Below are 12,174 nucleotides of genomic sequence, written 5' to 3' on the forward strand. Positions count from 1 at the left end.
TGTGATGCTACAGGGGCAGTGCTCACAGTCCCCCCCCCCCCCCCCATGGCATGGGAGGATGCCCCCATCACTGCACAATGGTGACCCCTAGTGGCCAGATTCAGGGTGCACATGTACTGGGTTCCAGAGGGAGCTACAGGCTGTGGCCTCCTAGCCAAGAATCCCCATGGCTGGGCTAGGCAGAGGTGGGAGTGCCTGAAAAGTGAGGAAACCTACTCCCCCCCCCACCCCCCCTCTCTGCCAACCCTGCCCTGGATAGTTGTGAATAACAGGGCTGTTTGCCCTGCAGTCCCAGCTGAGCTGGAAATGGAAGCGCACAAGGATTCAGCTGCCCCTCTCTCCTCACCGATGCAAAAAACCCCCCAAAAACCCAGGAATGTCAAACTTCTGATGCTGGAAAGATCCTATTAGATCAGAATACTGGCAGTACACTGAGCTTAGTGCTACATTTTTGGTAGGATTTTAGGCAATCTCAGTAGGGAGTTTTGGAAAAATATAGAAGGCGCTGCTGTACTCTGATGTGCACCAAGGTTAAGGAACGAGTAGGAAAGCATCGTAATAATTAGGGCCAGGAAACGAGGGCTTATCTCAACAAAAAGATACAAACACCCTTGTTTTCAATTCTGTCCCAGAGGCAGAAGAGAAACAAAAAGTAACTATTCCAGGCTCGCAGAGAAGAGGATTAGAACTGACAGGCCCAGGAAGATAGAAACAGGGATTTGTCCAAGGTCACGCAGTCACAATGCCATGGGGGTGGGGGATTTTGAACTGAGACTTCAGCACCACCACCCAATTTGAAGTCTGGTAGAACTTTAAAGGCCAGACCTCTGCCTCTCCCTGTGTTCTGCAAGGGGGCAACAGCAGTATATTTCCTACATGTGATGGGGCACGCTGCTAACATTAGAGCAGCACAGCTCTGGGTCGCCTCCTCCCTCAGGAAACCATGCAGCAGTCTGACCTGAATACCCTGTACCTGACTGACTGCACAACCAGAAATGTGACTCAGCCCTTCCTTTCCCCTTTTCTCCAGTGCAGAGCGCTGCCCAAACTTGTCCTGGAGCAAAAAAAAAAAAAAAATGCAATATTTTTCACTGCACCAACTCTTAGAATGAACTAAAAGTATTGCTGTGCACTAGCAGAATGACCCACCGGTGTGCACGCGTGTCTATCCGCGCGTCCTAGAAAATGATTTTACAAAGCAGAGGAAGCTCCTTTCAGCAACATAATGGAGAAATTACTTACCTGATCATTTTGTTTTCCTTAGTGTAGACAGATGGACTCGGGACCACTGGATTGTGCTCCCCTGCCAGCAGATGGAGACAGAGCAAGCTGACGTCACAGTACATATACTCCTGCAGTGACCCCAGCCTGCCAGTACTCTCTTCAAAAGCAACTGTGGACAGACTAGCAAAAAAACGGGATTAAAAATAGGTAACTAGAACTGTACTCAACCAACCATAAATACCAAACTCATAAAGGATTCTAGGTACCCCAAACTAGGGACTGGATGAACCAGTAATCCCTTCGGACCCAGAACCCCACAGGAGGACTACTGACACATTCATGTGGCACCGAGGACGGGAAGCTGAGTCCATCTGACCACACTAAGGAAAACAAAATCATCAGGTAAGTAATTTCTCCATTTCCTAGCGTGTAGCAGAAGGACTCGGGATGTACAAAAGCTACTCCCCAACAGGATGGGAGGCTGCCTGCGGTCCAGTCAACACTGCACGTGCAAAGGCTGCATCCTCCCGGGCCTGCACATCCAGGCGATAATACCTGGAAAAAGCGTGAGAGGAGGAGCATGTTGCAGCTATGACGGGAGACTAACCTCTGCCCATGACACTGCCTGAGCCCTCGTGAAATGAGCCCTAACCCTCGTGGAATGAGCCCTAACCTGAATAGGCTACGGCTTTCCAACATCCACATACGCAACCGTGACCATCTCTTTAATCCAACAAGCTACGGTAACCCGTGAACCCAGAGCGCCCCCTGCTCACTCCCGTCATGGAGAACAAACAGGCCATGCGTCTTCTGAAAAAGAGACCTCCAGATACCGCACAACAAGATGCTTAACATCCAAGGAGCGCAAAAAGCGAAACCCCTCCGCATCCCCGATCTTAACCAGGGAGATGGCAAGGAGATGGACTGATTCAAATGAAAGTCCGAGACTACCAAGGGCAAGAAGGATGGAACGGTGCGCACCTGTAACACCCCCCCCGGAGTCATCCGAATGCTCCCGGCAAGACAAGGCCTGCAGCTCAGAACATATAGCCACCAGGAACATAGTCTTCAAGGTCAACAACCGTAAGGAAAGGCTACGCCAAAAAGTCCAGCACCAAATTAAGACTCCACAATGGAACCGGTAACCACAAGCTCCAACTGTGAACCTCAACCAGCACAAAGCGTTCCTCATTTACACCTTGTCAAACCGGCGGCGAGAGGTTGGATGGTTTGCATTATTTTGTCATTTTCTTGTGGCTGGGCTGTTGCAATGGCTGTTGCAGACCGTTCTGTTGTCCCTCTCTGGGCCTCTGTATCCACAGCACAGCTAACGTGAAAGCAGGGCATTTTATCTTTTTCCCACCCTCCAGGGACAGACAGTGCTGCTCCTCATTATCTGTTTGTTTTCACCGAAAAATTCCCAAGTTTTTGAGTTTAAATCAGTTTTGCACCCTGGTCTTAAAAGCATTGCAGCCGCAGGCAATGTTCCCTGTAAGCCGTGCAGGCGCACGTAGGAAGACGCAGGGCGCAGAAGACAAGGGAAATAGAGCAAGGTTTCAAAGACCAGTGCCCACATGGGTAGGCGGCTTCTAAAGCGCCACACAGGAGAAATGGGAGGGACCCGGTGACCGCACAGGCCATTACCACTGGTGCCGATAGCGCGACCTGTCTCACGCAGCTGTCAGCGAGGCCAAGCTGAATGTGACCACCACCTGTGCCCTCATCCCCCCCCGAATCGGTGGCTTTGATCCCACATCTCCTGGCTTCTGGCCACCAAAGCAAACTGTTTTCATCATGAGCGACTTTTCCCAATCATTTTCTTCCATTATGTATTTGTTTGGGTGTTTCTCTCATCCTTGCGAAACCGCTCAGAGCGGGCGACAACAACAGAAACATTTCAGCAGACAATAAAACATGCAATACAGAATGCTCCCCTCTAACCTGGCATAAATACAAAAGTCGTCCAAGCCCTTCTGAAAGGTAAGAGCTCCAGTGATAGACGCGCCAACTCTGGCAATTTATTCTACCCCCCCCCAATGGGATTATACAAGAAAAAGCGAGGCCCTGAACCCTAGCCGAACTCTACAACTTGAGCAACAGCACCTCCTTGGGAAGGCAACGTACACCCACGCATTTAGCACACCAACTGCCCCAGCAAAGACACCTGGGATCTTGAAGGCCATGGTTAAGGTTTGAAATTGGACCTGCCGACCAGCTGATAACCAAGGGAGTGCATTTAAAATGGGCGTGGCCTGCACCTCCCGTCTGGATTAACTGCCATTGCCCTGTACTGCAAGTCCAGGGCGTTACAGTAATCCAATCGGGCCCTAATGCCTGCATAAATTGTTTTTTTTGCAAAATGAGACTGGGTAAAGAACCTATGAATCCTCAACTGGCATAAATAACAGAAGATCTATACCTCAGAAGAAATAGGAGTCTCCAAGGATAGCGCTGCAATCAGTCTCCATTCCCCAATGCCCCACTTGCTCTTTTGATTGAATTATAACTGCATCCCAAGTTAAGGAAGGGCACATTGAGGTACAGTTTTCCCTTCTGTCTTCTGAGGATTAGGTTTTCACTGTCATCCAGGCCTTTCCTTGTCTCGGGCGAGCATTTGAAAATGAATCCCGGATCGCCGAATGATCCTCGCCAGGAGCTGCATATGCCTGTTAAAGAGGAGGGGCAAAGGGAAGTGCCCCTCGAGGGCCTCCACAACAACTCAAGGGATATTGTTCAGAGGTGCCTGCCCGCTCTGGAGACAAACTGGGATCGAGCTGTGAGAAAAGAATGAAATGCTGAACCAGATCCTAAACCCAGCCCTGGCTTTGTGCACTGGAAAAATCAAATAAGAACTGAAAAAGAAGGTCTCTAAGAATATCCAAAGGGAAAACTCTGAAGTTTTGCTACAGCGGCAAGCAAGCTCGTTTGCTTTCTTTGGCTAACATTAGAAAGCCTTGGGGTTTAGGGCTCTCAGTAACTGCTTACTGAACACACAGCATGACAAGGAATTAAGCTTCCAGTGCACTATCAAAGCTGGGAAGAGGTGGAAGGATAACGCATTTTAATTTCAGCAGTCTCTGGAGACCAGCAAAAATAGCATGGCAAGTCTCCCAGATCTTCCAAGGATAATCTTTTCCTAGTAAACTTAACTGCTGCAATTGAAAACTGGCAAAAAAAAAAAAAAAAAAAAAAAGTTACAGGGCCTAATGGTGACTCAGCACATGATCTGTGCCCTGGTACAGTGAGGAGTAAGGGAGACTCCATGGCGGGAAGCAAGGGCGGTGATAGGAGGAGGGAGGGAGGTTCCATGGCTGGTTGGAGACTCGGAATGTCTGAAAATAAACCGTTCACGTCTTTCCTCCCATGCTCCCTAACATGCTTGGCGAGTCTGCTGCGTGGCTTTGTGCAGGCCCAGATTCAGGCTGAGGCAGCGCAGGCAATTGCCTAGCGCGTCAACCTTTGAAGGCGCCAACCACCCAGGCCAAAGAGGAGTGCAATTGTGCCGAGGAGGAGCCTGCTCCAAAGGGGCACTGCTGTGGCACTCTGGAGGGTCACGAACCTGCAAGTAATCCCAGACCCTTGGAACTGGGAGACGTAGAAGCTGGGTTCCTTGCTCCTGCAACTTCGACAACCTGTCCGCTGACATCGTGCCCCCTCAGGGAATCAAAGCGGGCTCCTAGGTAACTCCAGAGATTGCGATGGAGTCAGGTGGCTCTTTGAGACGTTGATCACTCATCCCAAAGAGCTTAGGGTATTCATCACTCGCTGCACCGAATGAGCCAATCGTCCAGGTATGGGTGGACCAAAATCCCTTCTCTCCTCAAGGCTGCCGCTACCACCACCATCACCTTTTGGAAAGTTCAAGGAGCCGTGGCCAGCCCGAAACTGGAAATGCTGACCCAGCACTTTGAACCACAGGAGCTTCCGGTGGTCTTTTCGAATGGGAATATGCAGATAAGCCCCGGTGAGATCCAAAGACGCCAGGAACTCTCCTTTGCAGACCGCAGCGATTATCATGCCCAGCATCTCCATCCGAAAGCACGGCACCCGCAAGCACCTGCTCACCTTTTGCAGATCCAAGATGGGACAGAAGGTGCTCTCCTTTTTTGGAACCACAAAATAGATGGGAGTTACCTTCTCTGCCCCTGCTCACCCAGCAGCACCGGAACTATTGCCTCCAAGCTTCTCAACCTTTGCAGTCTCCTCTACATCTTCTCGTTTGTTTCGAAAACAGCAGTGGGAATCCACAAAGGCATCCCTGAGCGGCTGAGAAAATTCTAAGGCTTAACCGTCTCTTACAACCTCCAACACCCACTGGGCCGAGGTAATCTTTACCCACTCCTTGTAAAAACTGGACAACCTGCCCCCTACCGCTACCAACGAGGAGTGGGTGATCCTGGCTTCATTGGGATGGCTTACTCCCTCTGGTCCCCCTGACCGGAGCCGCCTGTGGAGGAGGGGAGTCACCGGATTTCCAGCTGACTGGAGCCCCCTGGCAGCGATCCCCATCAGGAGCAGCGGAAGCGGTACCCCACCTTGGCCCCGCAGAGTGAGAGGCCCTTCTTGTCTTAGGACCCTTAGTGGAAGATTTCCCCCCCCCCCCCCCCCCCGAAGCAGAACCAGTGCACAGAGAAAGGGAGTTCAGTCAGGCTGATGAAATCCCGCAGGGCCTACAGGCCTCCACACATGGCTTCTCTGCCATCAGGCCTGATCACACTCGCACTTCGCCGCAAGGTAGGCCGCGTCGACACAGACTGCGCACAGCAACAAATGCAGCAGTAGGAACACTGTGCGCGCCAAAAGTAGCCCACAGAAAAAAAGCCACAGTGCACAGAAACACCTGTCCCCCACCAGGGAATATTCGGCGATCCCGCGCTGGCACACTTCTCTCCCACCCCCTTACCAACCCCGACAGCCCCGGAGGTCATCCGCCTGAGGTCGATTCTCCTGGCTGGAACCGCTCCGACTCGTTAAGCTTTGTTTAAAAAAAAATTAAAAAAAAATGAACAAGAACCCCAAAGGGGATACTTTCCTGAGAAAGCCAGCAGTGGAAAGGCAAGGACCTTGGGGCACAAAGATGGAGCCAGGGGCCCCAGAGCTAGCGAACTGCAACAGCCAGGCATATCCAACCCCCCCCCCCCCCCCGTTCCCCGGCTCAACCTGAGAGATGCCCCACAAAGGAACCTCAGGGAGCAGATCCAAAATCTCCAAACTCCAGATCAGTCAGGACTGCAGCAATGCATCTCTACCATCTGCTGGAGACAGAGAAATACTGAGGGACTGCAGGTGACACTCTCAGTTTTGTAGCAGTGCCTCAAAGAGGTTAGGACTGTTCAGCTTGGAGAAGAGACGACTGAGGGGGGATATGATAGAGGTGTTTAAAATCATGAGAGGTCTAGAATGGGTAAAAGTGAATCGGTTATTTACTCTTTTGGATAATAGAAAGACTAGGGGGCACTCCATGAAGTTAGCATGTGGCAGATTTAAAACTAATCGGAGAAAGTTCTTTTTTATTCAACGCACAATTAAGCTCTGGAATTTGTTGCCAGAGGATGTGGTTAGTGCAGTTAGCATAGCTGGGTTTAAAAAAGGTTTGGAGAAGTTCTTGGAGAAGTCCATTACCTGCTCTTAAGTTGACTTAGAAAATAGCTACTGCTATTACTAGCAACAGTACATTAACACACACCAATCCAAGGGAACACTTGTGCTCTGGTGTTGCTTATGTACGGTGGCTTTATTCAAGGACCTCCCAATGATGGGTGCCCTTATCTTTCGCCCCGTCTATTATTCTTTATTATCTCAATTTTTTGAAAACCATTTTTCTTAATTCTCTGCTCCTGCAGTAATTTTCTTAAAAACCCCTATGCTTCCCGTTTTTTGAGGCGACCCGCTGCTGATGTGTATATACTTATCACAGCTTCCGCCTGAAATCCTTCTCACGGGTTCGCGTCTCTTAGCCCGACATGGGCCATGTTTCGGCACCTCCGTGCCTGCTTCAGGGGCTACGGGAGGGGTGTGCCGTGTCCTGGCTAGGTACACGGTAGCTGTTACGGCTTCAAATCTAAAGTTAACATCAATAGCCTTTGTTAGATTGTCTCATCTACAAAAGATCCTTTTCTGTATACCATTAGCACCGTTTAACACTTACTGTTACAGTGATCGTATTTCTGCGTGGACAGCGCCTATCTTCCATGTCTAGGGCGCGTTCGCCTATTCTAAACGTTTTATACTTACCAACAGAGATCTACTCCTGGAACCTAAAACTCCACAAAGGAATGAAAGGATGGTGTGTGTGTTACCATACACACCCCAAACACAGTTGATAAAAAAGAGCATCTTAAGACATTGGGCTATTTTACAGATCCACCCTGAATTTCAGGAGAAACCCATGTTCGCCCTTACGAAGGCCAGAAACCTCAAGGATCACATAGTCCACTCGAACCTGTCACTTCCCGGACTGGAATATCCTGATCAACAAGGTAACCATAAAAAATGTGGAAAATGCAGTGCGTGCAACTTTGTGTATGTTGGCACATCTCTCAATATACCAGGACGAAAACCTTATCGTTTCCAGCAAGCATATGATTGTGACTCAACAAGAGTTGTTTACGCGCTGTGGTGTCCCTGTCCCAAAATTTATATAGGGAAGACCATGAGGAAATTGAAGAATAGGATTCAAGAGCATGTCAGCCGCCTCAGACATCAAGTTGAAGGTGCACCTCTCACTGACCATTGGGTAGAAGTAGGTCACTCCCCGGAAGAGTTCCAAGTAGCAGTTATTTACCAGGTACAGCCCCACCCAAGAGGAGGTGATTTGAACTTAAAACTAGTACAAATGGAGCAGAGATTTATCTACACCTGGAATACCACCACCCCCAATGGTCTCAATCGTGAGATAGATTGGACAGTGTTCACCTAAAGTACAACTTTTCACTACAGTGAACAGAAGCATAGAACACAGCGTCAATAGAGAGGAGAGTTTCCTCAAACATACACACAGGATTGGATGTTAATGAAGAAATACAATCACACAAGCATACACACGAGCAATACCATTATAGAGAGGTCTAGTTTTATTTAATAATTACATTTGATGTCGGCTATTATGCAGCATGCGGGGACCCAGTGAGGATAGCAGCCATATGGAGATGAAAGAGGAGCCACCGCTACGGGTTTAGAATCATAAGAGAGTCTCCCCAGGGCAGTGAGTTGTGTACACCCAAGTTTACACCACAAGCACACAGGCATTAAAATAAACGGGATCTCCCCAGTATAATTGGAGAGAGAGACAAAAAGAAAAAAAAGAGCGGACATGGGAGTGGTCAGTCTCCCATGACGTCCGCGTAGGCGTTTTTGAAAGACATTGTTAGTAACAGGGTGGGACCACAATTAGCATGATCACGCCCTTTTTCTAAAAAAACCAAACACACAGCTCCCTAGAGGAGGGCCCCGTAATTGGTAATTAGTTTAATTGCAAACACTGAGTGTAGTCTTGATCTGGAGTGAGGATGGGGTGGTGACCCGCGGTAAGTATAAAACGTTTAGAATAGGCGAACGCGCCCTAGACATGGAAGATAGGCGCTGTCCACGCAGAAATACGATCACTGTAACAGTAAGTGTTAAACGGTGCTAATGGTATACAGAAAAGGATCTTTTGTAGATGAGACAATCTAACAAAGGCTATTGATGTTAACTTTAGATTTGAAGCCGTAACAGCTACCGTGTACCTAGCCAGGACACGGCACACCCCTCCCGTAGCCCCTGAAGCAGGCACGGAGGTGCCGAAACATGGCCCATGTCGGGCTAAGAGACGCGAACCCGTGAGAAGGATTTCAGGCGGAAGCTGTGATAAGTATATACACATCAGCAGCGGGTCGCCTCAAAAAACGGGAAGCATAGGGGTTTTTAAGAAAATTACTGCAGGAGCAGAGAATTAAGAAAAATGGTTTTCAAAAAATTGAGATAATAAAGAATAATAGACGGGGCGAAAGATAAGGGCACCCATCATTGGGAGGTCCTTGAATAAAGCCACCGTACATAAGCAACACCAGAGCACAAGTGTTCCCTTGGATTGGTGTGTGTTAATGTATTATTACTGAAGGGAAGAGGTTGGTTAATGTATAGTGATTACTAGCAACAGTAGCATGGGATCTTCTTAGTGTTTGGGTACTTGCCAGGTTCTTATGGCCTGGATTGGCCACTGTTGGAAACAGGATGCTGGGCTTGACGGACCCTTGGTCTGACCAGTATGGCATGTTAAAAAAATAAAAAAAATAGTTTTGTTCTCTGCCTCCATCTGCTGGTAGGGATGCATAAACCCACTGGTCTGTATGTTCAGGAATAATTATTTGTGCTAAACTGGAGAAATGCATTTATATAATCCGAGGTCTGTAGGTCACTTAACTGTGGGCTTTAAATTCCAGGTCGTGGGTCTATTGCTCCGTTTCAGGTTATTTTCCTGCATCATGCCCTGATTTCCACCCCCTCAATACAATTCAGGATCCTGAATATTTGGGTATGTAGCCAGTTATTCCTGGCTATTTGGGTACGAGGCATTTTAAAGCTTTTTACTTGGTGGTCTATCAGATGAGGTAGTGGACCACAAGTGGAACTCATTTACTGTGAAGGTAGAAATGTTCTGTCACTAAAGCTACATCCTGTCTGAATATCAATAAATGCAAATGTACCCAGCTGGTGCGGTTTCCAGACGTCTGACTTATTTCCAAGAAAAATTGGTTGAACAGGTTGCTCTTGTACAGAAAGCAATGAGTTTCTGTTTAGAGCAGAGAACTGTAATAGAATAAACTGCAGAACAATCTCAGCAGGCATGAGCTGTGCTGGCTCCCGCTTCCTCTAGTACAATTTGGGGTGGCATCCTCCTCCTCCTCTGACACAGATTATCCCTTTTCCCTCCTCTTAAGAGGGGGACTCATGTGAGGCCATTCTTCACGAACCTCCCCAGGAGCGCTACATGACGCAGCTAGGGGCTGGGTACTTAACCCCTACTGCTGACTACCCTTACGCATGGGGCGTTATCCCTAGCCAGCCCAGTCCTTAGAGAGGGAGCCCTTACTGCCCCCTGCTGTGATGTCAGAAAGTAACTGGCACCGGTGCAGCTCCAACACAGGCAGAGTGGCCACCCCTAGGCTGTTGCCTACTTTGTTTATTGAACAGTCCACCCTGGCTTCTCTTTAACAACTCTGCCCCTGACCTCTTCAGGATCTATTCTGGATTTTTAAAACTGTCCCTTATAGATTTATTTATATTCCACTTTTCAGCACTTCAAAATGGATTACACGCAGGTACTGCAGGGGCCTCTAACACTATAACGCAGGGTCTACATGCATAGGAACTGAAGAAGTGGTAACGTTTCACTAGTGGCCAGAGCAGGTTTGACAGCAATGCTATTAGCTAGCAGAATGTGGTCTAATGGGTTTGACCCAGCACTCTCTTGGTTAATATTTCCCAAAAAGAGATCAAAGGTCACAGACTAGATGAAATTTCTGCTGTAGTGAGCTCTTCTCCAACTCCATTATGTGCAACTGCTGAGAGAGATAATTGGTTGTTAATCATGGTAACTGTAAGCCACCGACTAACCAGAGCCCAGCAGAAGACTGGGTTAGGTGCCCCCCCCCTCGGCCCCTCCTTCTCATGTTGCATAGAATTAAGTCGGCCCCGGTCACTTAAAATGCAGCTGAACAGAGATGTCTCATGTCACTGCTGAAGGGAGAATAATAGACTGCTAGAATAATTGTTTTTCAATAAATGAAGCAGATAGTGTCAGCCTTTTGTCACTCAGAGCTCAAAAGATCTACAATTTCATGAAGAGGGACAAGTGATCTCAGCAGAAATTTCAGAGAACGGAGCCGAGCCCTTTTGGGCACTGATTTAAAAGCGATGTAGTGCAGGGTGGCAAAGAGGATAATCCTTAGGGACTGGATTTTGGGCTTCTAGGTGGACAGGGCTCTAAGGGGATGCAGTCATGGTTGTATATGAAATAAAATTCTGGCTAAAAAATTCAAATTTTTTAGGTTTGAATGTAGAAACAGGGAGCGTAATTGGCTTGCTGGAGATTACAGGAAGCTAAGGGGCAATGGTAAGATTGGAACCAGGTCTGCAGCTGTCATATGGCTGTGCTCTTGGCCTCCAGCTAACAGAGTAGATCCTCTTTTCCTCTCAACTGCAGCAGACACCCAGCCTGATCAGGCTCTAAATAGTAAAGGTATATCCCCTTCTCAGGCTGCTTACTACAATGATATATAAATCGAGGATGGGTTTACAAATTCGTATAGGTTTAAGCACTATTCAAGAATGGCCATACCACCAAAACTATCCTCTGCTCTGTCCCTATCATACACCAACAGCAAAAATGTTTAAAGCACTTTGTTAATGTAACAATTAAAGATTATGTCTTACTTTTCAGAAAATGGCACAACTTGATGCTGGACTACCCTATATCTTCCAGTTAATTTTCTTGTTAACTACATTTTGGGTTCCAACCAACAAGTTGAGAACTGCAGCCTAGGAAGGGAGAGTTTATGTGGCTGGTTTGGTAGTTCTCTGCAAGTCTGCCAAAAAACCCTGCTAAGTACACTATTTGCTGTATCGATCCTTGCTGGAAGAGAATCCTCACCATAAGTGGCTCAGCTACTGCCACAGAACACGCAGGAAGACAAAACTGGCCAGAGACTGATCATCTTCCTTCTCTCTGAAACCATCACAATAAAAAAATCCAAACATGATACAGCTTAAATTACAAAGTCTGGATACAGAGATAGCCTAAAGAACTTTGTTTCTTAAGAGTTTATGCCTGTGAAAAAAATGAATGGTAGAATTGTCAACTGCTGTAATGTCGAAGAAAGCTTTAAATTTCCTACTTTTAATAGGCATACTTTATAATATCAATAAAGCTGAAAAAATCCATGTGAGTGTATGGCATGGCAGTGGCCA

The sequence above is a fragment of the Rhinatrema bivittatum genome, chromosome 12 (assembly GCF_901001135.1).
Source record: "Rhinatrema bivittatum chromosome 12, aRhiBiv1.1, whole genome shotgun sequence".
Classification (NCBI taxonomy): Eukaryota; Metazoa; Chordata; class Amphibia; order Gymnophiona; family Rhinatrematidae; genus Rhinatrema; species Rhinatrema bivittatum.